General features: G+C 44.0%; 1 long non-coding RNA gene across 1 annotated transcript; it reads left to right on the top strand.

Annotated features, from left to right (window-relative positions):
• The first annotated feature begins 1,325 nt into the window (after positions 1 to 1,325).
• Positions 1,326 to 5,357, top strand: LOC129659983 (uncharacterized). Its single transcript, XR_008718277.1, has 4 exons — positions 1,326 to 1,491; positions 3,963 to 4,071; positions 4,589 to 4,847; positions 5,260 to 5,357. It is a non-coding gene; the product is annotated as an uncharacterized LOC129659983 (long non-coding RNA).
• Positions 5,358 to 8,874: the final 3,517 nt, after the last annotated feature.

Genomic DNA, 8,874 nt, shown 5'->3' with positions numbered 1-8,874 from the left:
ACTATTTCACAAAAGTATCAGTTATTAAAACAGTATCATATTGTAAAAGAGGAAAGGCATACTGTTTGATGTCCTTTAAAACAAATCACTCCTACAATGTTTTAAATGAGAATCACTAAATTTATCAATTCAGACTTTCAGTATATAGTAATTACAAAGCAAGTACTTTGCTAGATACTGTGGGTAAAGTGATGAATAAGATAGGCGTAGTAGTGTGGTAGTGGGCTTTCTGACCTCACAGAGTACATTTCAAGGAAGAAGACGTAATAAAATCACAATAAAATAGAAAAATACAAGGTGAACTGGGAGTGTGCTGTAAGAGACCCTGAACTGGTTAAGAATTCTGTGAAACATTCCCAGAGGAAATCACCCAAGCCCTGTTAGGAATGCTAGTTTGAAATTCAGAGGAGAGATCTGAGCCAGAGATGTAAATGTGGACCAGTCCTCTGAAGGTGTTAATTTAAGGCTGAGGAATGGACGAAATTGCCTACGTAGAAGACAGCACATGAAAAGAGGGGAAAATTGAATCTTACAGGTCTAGCAGCTGAAATGAACCTCCAAAGAAAATGGAAATAGAGTAGCAAAGAGGTGAGAAGAATTAAGATCTGTGGAGCCCCTGAAGCTAAACAAAGAGGGTCTGGAGAAACAGGGAATGATAAAGAACTTCCAATACTGCTGAGAGGTCAAACCAGAACTAAAAAATAGGCACTTTCTTCACAGACTTGTGGTTTTTGGTTGGAGAGGTTCCTGGGATCTGGTGATAGACGAGGGAATGTTTCAGAAGCCAACATGCAGTAAGAGTTAAGAAAAGGAATACAGCGATTATAAGCAACTCTTTCTAGAACTTTTGCTGGGGAATGGAAAACAGTTTAGGACTATATTTAGAGAGAAATATACATGAAAGAATTTTTATCTTGCCTTTAAGATGAAGCAGCAAACAGAAACGCTGATTGTGGTGCAGTGAAGTCAAGTCACTCAGTCGCGTCTGACTCTTTGCACCCCATGGACTGTAGTACATGGAATTCTCCAGGCCGGAATATTGGAGTGGGTAGCTGTTTCCTTCCCCAGGGGATCTTCCCAACCCAGGCATCAAACCCAGGTCTCCCATATTGCAGGCGGATTCTTTACCAGCTGAGCCACTAGGGAAAGTTATCAAAAGCAAGAGCTTGAAGATAATGAAGACTGTAGGGGCTGGTCAATGGCAGTTTCCAAGAAAGCAGGAGGAATGAGAATTCCTGTGTGATTTAACACTCATCGCATTTATAATAACAAATACCTGCTCTCTACTAGGTTCTCACCTCCTGAGGGCAGGGATCACATTTGTGTGGTTCATCACCCTCTACTCAGCACCTGGGCTAGTGCTGTGATATCGAGACGCTCAGAAAATAATGAAGAGAACCTGACTCCCAAAGAGGATGTGTGTCTTTGACACATGGAGAGGTGCCTCTTCCTGCTAAGAAGACATGAAGGAAAACTTCGAAAGGGAGAAATGTGAGAGACTTTTCACCCGATATATTTTCTCTGTGAAATGAAAGAGTGAAAAAAGAAGAGGGGATTGATAGGGTAGAAGTCAAGTCAGGAGGGCTTCCCTTGTGGCTCAGATGGTAAAGAATCTGCCCTCAAATCTGCCTGGAGATCCAGGTTTGATCCCTGGGTAGGGAAGATCCCCTGGAGAAGGAAATGGTTACCCACTCCAGTATTCTTGCCTGGGGAATCCCATGGACAGGGTAGCCTGTAAAGACTCGAAGGGAATGATCAAGTTTTGACACAACTGTTTGATAGTACTAGTTTGACCCTACCGTAATGATATTTACTGAACCGCTGAAGAGTAATAAATGGCAATCTGTGATGACAACACAACTAAGTTGTGTTAGATATTCATATATGGGACATACTTCTTGGAGTCACAACTGTCAAAGGAGTCATGGAGGAGAAAAATCTTCTGGTTGACGGTCAAGTATGTAGACTAAGAAGAGACTGGGCTATGGCACTGGGAAAGCAGTGTTGGCAGAAACTCAACGACAGAATTTGGCCTTTTGGAATTGACAGGAATAGCAGCTACATGGACAGAGGAGCCTGGAAGGCTGCAGTCCATGGGGTCGCTGAGGGTCAGACACCACTGAGCGACTTCACTTTCACTTTTCACTTTCATGCATTGGAGAAGGAAATGGCAACCCACTCCAGTGTTCTTGCCTGGAGAATCCCAGGGACGGGGGAGCCTGATGGGCTGCCATCTATGGGGTCACACAGAGTCGGACACGACTGAAGCGACTTAGCAGCAGCAGCAGCAGCAGCAGTTGCCAAGTTGTGTCTGACTTTTGCAACTCCATGCACTGTAACCCGTTAGGCTCCTCTGTCCATGGGATTTTCCCAGGCAAGAATACTGGAGTGGGTTGCCATTTTCTCCTCCAGGGGATCTTCCCCACCCAGGGATCGAACCTGTGTCTCTTGCGTCTCCTGCAATGGCAGGCGGATTCTTTACCACTGAGCCACCAGGGAAGCCCAAAAGAAGACTGGATAGATATTAAGCAAGGAAATATCCACTATTATATTCACCACAGAGGACAGAGAAAGTATATTATAAGATTATAGAATAAATATATTCTATATTATAATTTTAATTTTATAGAATATATTATATTATATATAATATATATATTTTATAGAACATAGTATATTATAATTTTATGGAATATAGTATATTATAATTTTATAGAATAAAATTATAAGAGGCAGAAAAAAAGACTATGAAAGTTTTTAAAAAAGTCTTCTGATATAATACTAAGTGATGAATTACAACTTGAAGAACTCTATTGATATAATATTGTAAATATGCAAAAACTGATGAACATATGGAGAAATAGTTGATATCACAGACAAATTAGGTAATTTGTCCCTGACAGCAGGGACCTATTGTATAGCACAGGGAACTCTGCTCAATGTTATGTGGCAGCCTGGATGGGAGGAGGGTTTGGGGGAGAATGGATCCTTCCATGGGTATCTATGGTATATGTATGGCTGAGTCCCTTTGCTGTCCACCCAAAACTGTCACATCACTGTTAATTGGCTCTACCCCAACACAAAGTTAAAAAAAAAAGTTTTAATCAGGCAATGTGATATGGGAAAATTTTTATCTAGGATTTCAATTATGTTAATTGGTTTGTGTTATAGTAACATCAAAATTGATAATGAACTTTTAAAAAAAAAGTTAAGTTGGCAAGACTAAAGGTTTAACAATTAGTATGAACTGGGGAAGTAAGGTGAAGGTGAAAGTCGTTGGTGGTAAGATCAAAGGGCTAAGAATTTTGCTCACCTGTCTTGTATCTCCGAGAAGGCAATGGCACCCACTCCAGTACTCTTGCCTGGAAAATCCCATGGATGGAGGAGCCTGGTGGGCTGCAGTCCATGGGGTCGCTAAGAGTTGGACATGACTGAGCGACTTCACTTTCGCTTTTCACTTTCATCCATTGGAGAAAGAAATGGAACCCACTCCAGTGTTCTTGCCTGGAGAATCCCAGGGACTGGGGAGCCTGGTGGGCTGCCGTCTATGGGGTCGCACAGAGTCGGACACGACTGAAGCGATTGAGCAGCAGCAGCAGCAGCAGCAGTCCCGTATCTAACACAATGCTTAACAGATAATAGATGATCTGCATGTGTTTTGAATGAACATCTCTTTAGCTCAGGAAAAAATTGTCCAGATGACACTGACTCTCCAAACTCCTTAAATACTTGATATAGCTATCTTTTTTACTGTTGGGGAAACTAAAGTTTCTTAGAACTAAAGTTCAAAGATGGGAAGCATAGTAATCTCTTGCAGTTGTATAGTCTTTTACTTTTCAAAGCTCTTTTGTGTAATATTTTTGTTTACAAAAAACAATTTTGCAAACAGAGAATGTTATCTATGTAAATGACTGTCATTGTTGTTACCCTGAGACATAGCTGTGGAATAACTTGTGTTTTAGAAATGGGGACACTGAGATACACGGTGCAATAGGGAATGACTTAGAGCCTGACAACCGTTCAAGACCATGGCTCAGTTATTCAGATGCAAGCAACCACTGAAAGAACTAGGTACGTTTGTTTTTTAATTGTCAGTGATTTTCCTTGGGTTCCTTAGCAAGGGGTGAAAGAGCAAAGAGAAGGAGTCAAATGATTTGGGATTGAAATTTGCCTTAACTTCTAACTAACTCTGGATCAGCTCCTAAAAGCCACGATACTTGCTTTCTTGGTTTCTTGATTGAGTGAAATAATACTAAATTTTACAGTCTATGAGAACTCTATGTTTGGCACCGTTTTTCTCCTTAAGCCTTTTATATCATTTGTGATAACCACTGTGTCTTCTGGATTTATAACACCAAACTGAAGTGATTAATTTAGTGCAAGACACTATATATATGCATGCTAAATACATATTAAGTTAATAAATATATATATAAAATAAATGGGACTAATAAAAAAATGTTCAAAAGTAGTATGAAAATACACAAAAGGAACAAGTGAGTCATCTACTCCAAGTTTTTTAATAGTAGGAAAAAACCCCAGCATTTTAAAAAAATTAAAGTATAGTTGCTTTACAATATTATGTTAGTTTCAGATATGCAACATAGTGATTCAGTGTTTTTGCATCGAAAAACACATTCTCACCTCCTGAGGTCAAGGACCAGGTTTGTGTGGTTCATCACCCTCCACCCAGCACCTGAGCTAGTCCTGGACATTAGAGATGTTCAGAAAATAATGAAGAGACCCTGATGTCCATAGAGGATGTGTGTCTTTGACACATGGAGAGGTACCTCTTCCTCCCTGCTAAGAAGACACGAAGGAAAACTTACATGACAAGTTATTACAAGGTAATGGCTGTAATTCCCTGTGCTATACAGTCTATCCACGTTGCTAATGTATTTTAAACACAATAGTTTGTATATATTAATGTCATACCCCTAATTTGTCCCTTCCCCCTTCCTTCTTCCCTTTGGTAACCACAAGTTTGTTTTCTATATAAGAACTCAGCATTTTTGTAGCTTTCTTCCTCTTTATCACTCCAAACATAAAGTAAATAGAGAGATCTAAATACATGGCTAAAGAAGCCCATTAAAACTGACTCAAATGCATTTGCATCAAAAATAACTGAAATTTTGGACTTTCTGTTATATAGATCCAGGTCTGTCAGTCCTTTCCTAAAACAAGATCTGTACATCAAGTTGCTGATGTTTGAGTGGTAGCCGGAACTGATTTTGAATTTCATTTTGTTTCCTGTTACAGTTCTTAATTACTTCTTGAAACATTAACAACATCAAATGAAGGCTTTCTTGGAGATTTGAAAAGTCCCAGACACTACAGTCTTTAGGAAAAACGTCTCACCTAGTGTATCATTTCCCATCCAGTCAGTGACGCTGACAATCTTACCCTGACTCAGAATCTCTTCTCCACAACTGTCCACAGAGGAGACTGCGCTGAGGTTAAGTTTTTAAGCCAAAGGCAACCGAGTGTATTTGGGAAAAAACCCAAGGAATTTTGCCCAAAGGATAATGACGCATTCCGCTCCCCTGTTTGCCAACATGATCACGCAGAACCCAGTGAGTTCCCCGAGCGCTAGGAGCAGCCACGACTTCTCTGTGAGGCCAAGAGTCCCGCTGCCCTGACACACCACCAAACTCCAGGGCACATGGCGGGGGTGTCGCCTGTGTCCCTTCAGGCTGAAAGCTCGATTTGTCTTCGGTTCCACGGACACCCCAGGGACAGAGCAGCTTTGAACATCACCCACTCTCCTAGGGGTCATCACCTGTTGCCTCGCCAAGGCCAAGAGAGGTCAGCTTCTCAAGGGGAATTTTCAAAAAGGAGACAGGCTCGGTCTGTCCATAAAAGGATCTCTTTGAGGTCGGTGGGAAAAAAAAAAAACAAAAAAGCAATGCATTTCGTGTTCCCAGTTAGAGCTTCTGGAACGAGGCCGCCTGAGAACAGGCCTGTGAACGGTTCTTGTTGGAGGACAGCCAGCAGAGATGGCCCAGACGGTTTTCACAGGACCTCTCACCACCATCCCTCACCCAGAGCAGCTGAAACTGGAGTCTGGGCGGCCACCTCCCAGCCCCACCTCCCTTCACCCCCACCCCGGGGGCAGGGGGCTGCGGAGCAGCACCCCGCCACCAAACAGCCGCCTTCTGACAGGATCAAGTCATTCAGGGTCAAGGGCAGGAAACCAGATTTCCACACACAAGCCAGATGAAATGCTGACATTTGCGGATGCCCATAGGGAGCCTTCACTCTTGCACCCTCCTTCCCTTGCTGTGAGAAAGTCATGAAATCCAACCTCCAATCCCTTTCCCACCATAGGACCCTTTAGTTCAATACACCTGTGGATGGGGCTTCCCTGGTAGCTCAGATCGTAAAGAATCTGTCTGCAATGCTGGAGACCCGAGTTTGATCCCTGGATCAGGAAGATCCCCTGGAGAAGGGCATGGCAACCCACTCCAGTATTCTTGCCTGGAGAATCCCATGGACAGAGGAACCTGGTGGGCTACAGTCCATGGGGTCGCAAAGAGTCGGACACGTGAGACTTCAGTCACTAGGAGACACGGGCAGTGCCCGGCCCTGCACAGTTCTCAGGATGGTGTACTTCCCTTTACCTCCTTCCCTTTCCTCTACAGAATTGGGGTGGATTCAGGAGAACAGCCCTGTGTGCTGGGGTTGCTCAGCATGGGAGATCAGGGAAGAGGGGCAGGCGTGGGCAGCCCTGGATGCGGCTGAGGAAGGGGCAGGAGAGAGGCGGCCAGTCCCACCTGCCTCCCCCGCATGGAGTTGCCAGCATCCGCCCTACCGCTCCCTGGAACCTGAGGGCCTCCCCTCTCCTCTCCTGCCTCCCCCACTCCACTAAGACAACAGAGCATTTTTTAAAAGTTAAGATTTGAGAGAATCTGAGAGTTCAGAAGCCAAAGAAAGAGTAAGAAAATGTGAAATCAGAAAGAGCTTTGCGCCAGACTGTCAGGGCCAACCTGCCCCTCTTGCTCCCCTAAAGTTAAACTTTTATTCCCCTCCTGGGGTCCTCTGGGAAATAATTTTCTTTCCTGCAATGTCTGAAATTTGTCATCATCTCCACTTTTATTTAGAAAAAAAAAAAAAAGTGAATCCTTCTAGAAGACCTGCATGCACGGCAGGGCTTCATGGCTCATGCTTGGCCTCTGTCTCTACAGGCCAACAGCACTATTTTGCTTCTGTCCAGACCCACGGTAAGTATCTCCTTCCCTGTGAAGCCTTCCAGATGCCTTCAGATATGCACTTTTTTTCCAGATTCTGTAGGGACCACTATTCTACACTTTGAGCTACTGAGTACAACTACGTACATGTAGTACTTAGTCTTAATGAAGTTAAACCAAGTTCTTTGGCTACTACCAGTGAAGCAGTGATGTAAGGCTCTTCCCTTGGTGCTGCCGCATGGAAACTTCTCCAACACCTTAACTCAGTGCCCCTGTGGCCAAGCCCAGGCCTTGGTGGGGCGACTGCGGGTACCGAACCTAGTGGTTCTGTGGGCTGGAGCTCACGCTTTGGCTCCATAGGAGCCATCCTCTAATAAGCCCCTTAGGGAGGCTTCCCAGGTGGCTCAGTGGTAAAGAATCTACCTGCCAATACAGGAGATGCAGATTTGACCCCTGGGTCGGGAAGATGCCCTGGAGAAGGAAATGGCTACCCACTGCAGTGTTCTTGCATGGGAGATATGAACAGAGGAGGCTGGTGGGTTCCGGTCTATGGGGTTGCAATGAGTCAGACATGACTTTGTGACTGAGCATGCCCACACCCATCTCTTAGCTGTCAAGGCAGCCACCCAAAGGTGAATCAGCTCATGGTGATACAGAGTGTAGATTTGGGTGCATGGCTTCCAGGGACAAACCAATACAAGAAAACCCAGGAGGACAAGAACTCTGGCAACATCCACTAACACAACCTTCTGTGGTACCAAGTCTTTATTAGATTTGGTGTATGTTCTTTTGGAATCTGCACATGTTCTTATTGTTGTTTGTTTAAGCCTGAAGCGGTCTTGTCTCTCAGCTCCCTCATCCCAGAGGCTGATGGACGCCAGTTACTGTTGTAAGGATGCTATTTGAGCGAACCACATCTGAGGACCCTGGTGCTGGTAAAGCATCTTTTCAGTGGAATAATGCAAGACAGCACATTTGGGGAGGTGAAAGGCATGCAGTGGTAGTTCAGAAGGAAGACAAAGGGGAAACAGACCGCTGACTCTGGTGGGAACCAGGGTGGTATGTGGCATCCCTCACATGAAGACAAAGATCCCAGCAAATTACCACAATGCCAAACAGAGGGCCGTGACAGACATAATGGAACCACACAGCCCTGCCTTTGTGCAACAATTAAGAGGAAAATCATAGTGTATGCATTGGTTGTTTTCAGACAAGAGCATTGAAAGACTTGGTTGGTTTTCCTTTAAAATGCATTTGAAGAATTCCTCAGGTAAAGAGATGAAGGATGCATACTTCCACAGAGCTGCAGGCACAATCTCAAGCTGCTGAACTGTTTCCTTTGGGGGCTTCATGATTTCCCATCGCACCCTTACTAGTTAATTCCTCCAGCTTCAAAAGGCACCTGGAAGTCTCCAAGTTGCTCATCCACCTCTTCTCTTTTAAATTCCAATTTTCTTCTCTGAAAACCTATCTTCAGCCCAAGGAGCCTCTCCATGCAGCTCTCTGGAGCATGTCAACCTTGCTCTGCACTATTGCTAAAAGGATGGATCATGGCCCTCCCTCTTTGCTGGTTCCCTTTGTCGCATGTCCTTACATGACATTAGCAAAAGAAGTGAGTACTTTATGTGCCTGGTGTTGTACAAATTCCCTCATCTGTTGCTTGTTGCTATTTTAATGGAAAAATAAG

The sequence above is a fragment of the Bubalus kerabau genome, chromosome 9, assembly GCF_029407905.1.
Source record: "Bubalus kerabau isolate K-KA32 ecotype Philippines breed swamp buffalo chromosome 9, PCC_UOA_SB_1v2, whole genome shotgun sequence".
Lineage (NCBI taxonomy): Eukaryota > Metazoa > Chordata > Mammalia > Artiodactyla > Bovidae > Bubalus > Bubalus kerabau.
Note: the sequence above shows the minus strand (reverse complement) of the source record. Positions and strands in the feature narration are given on the sequence as shown.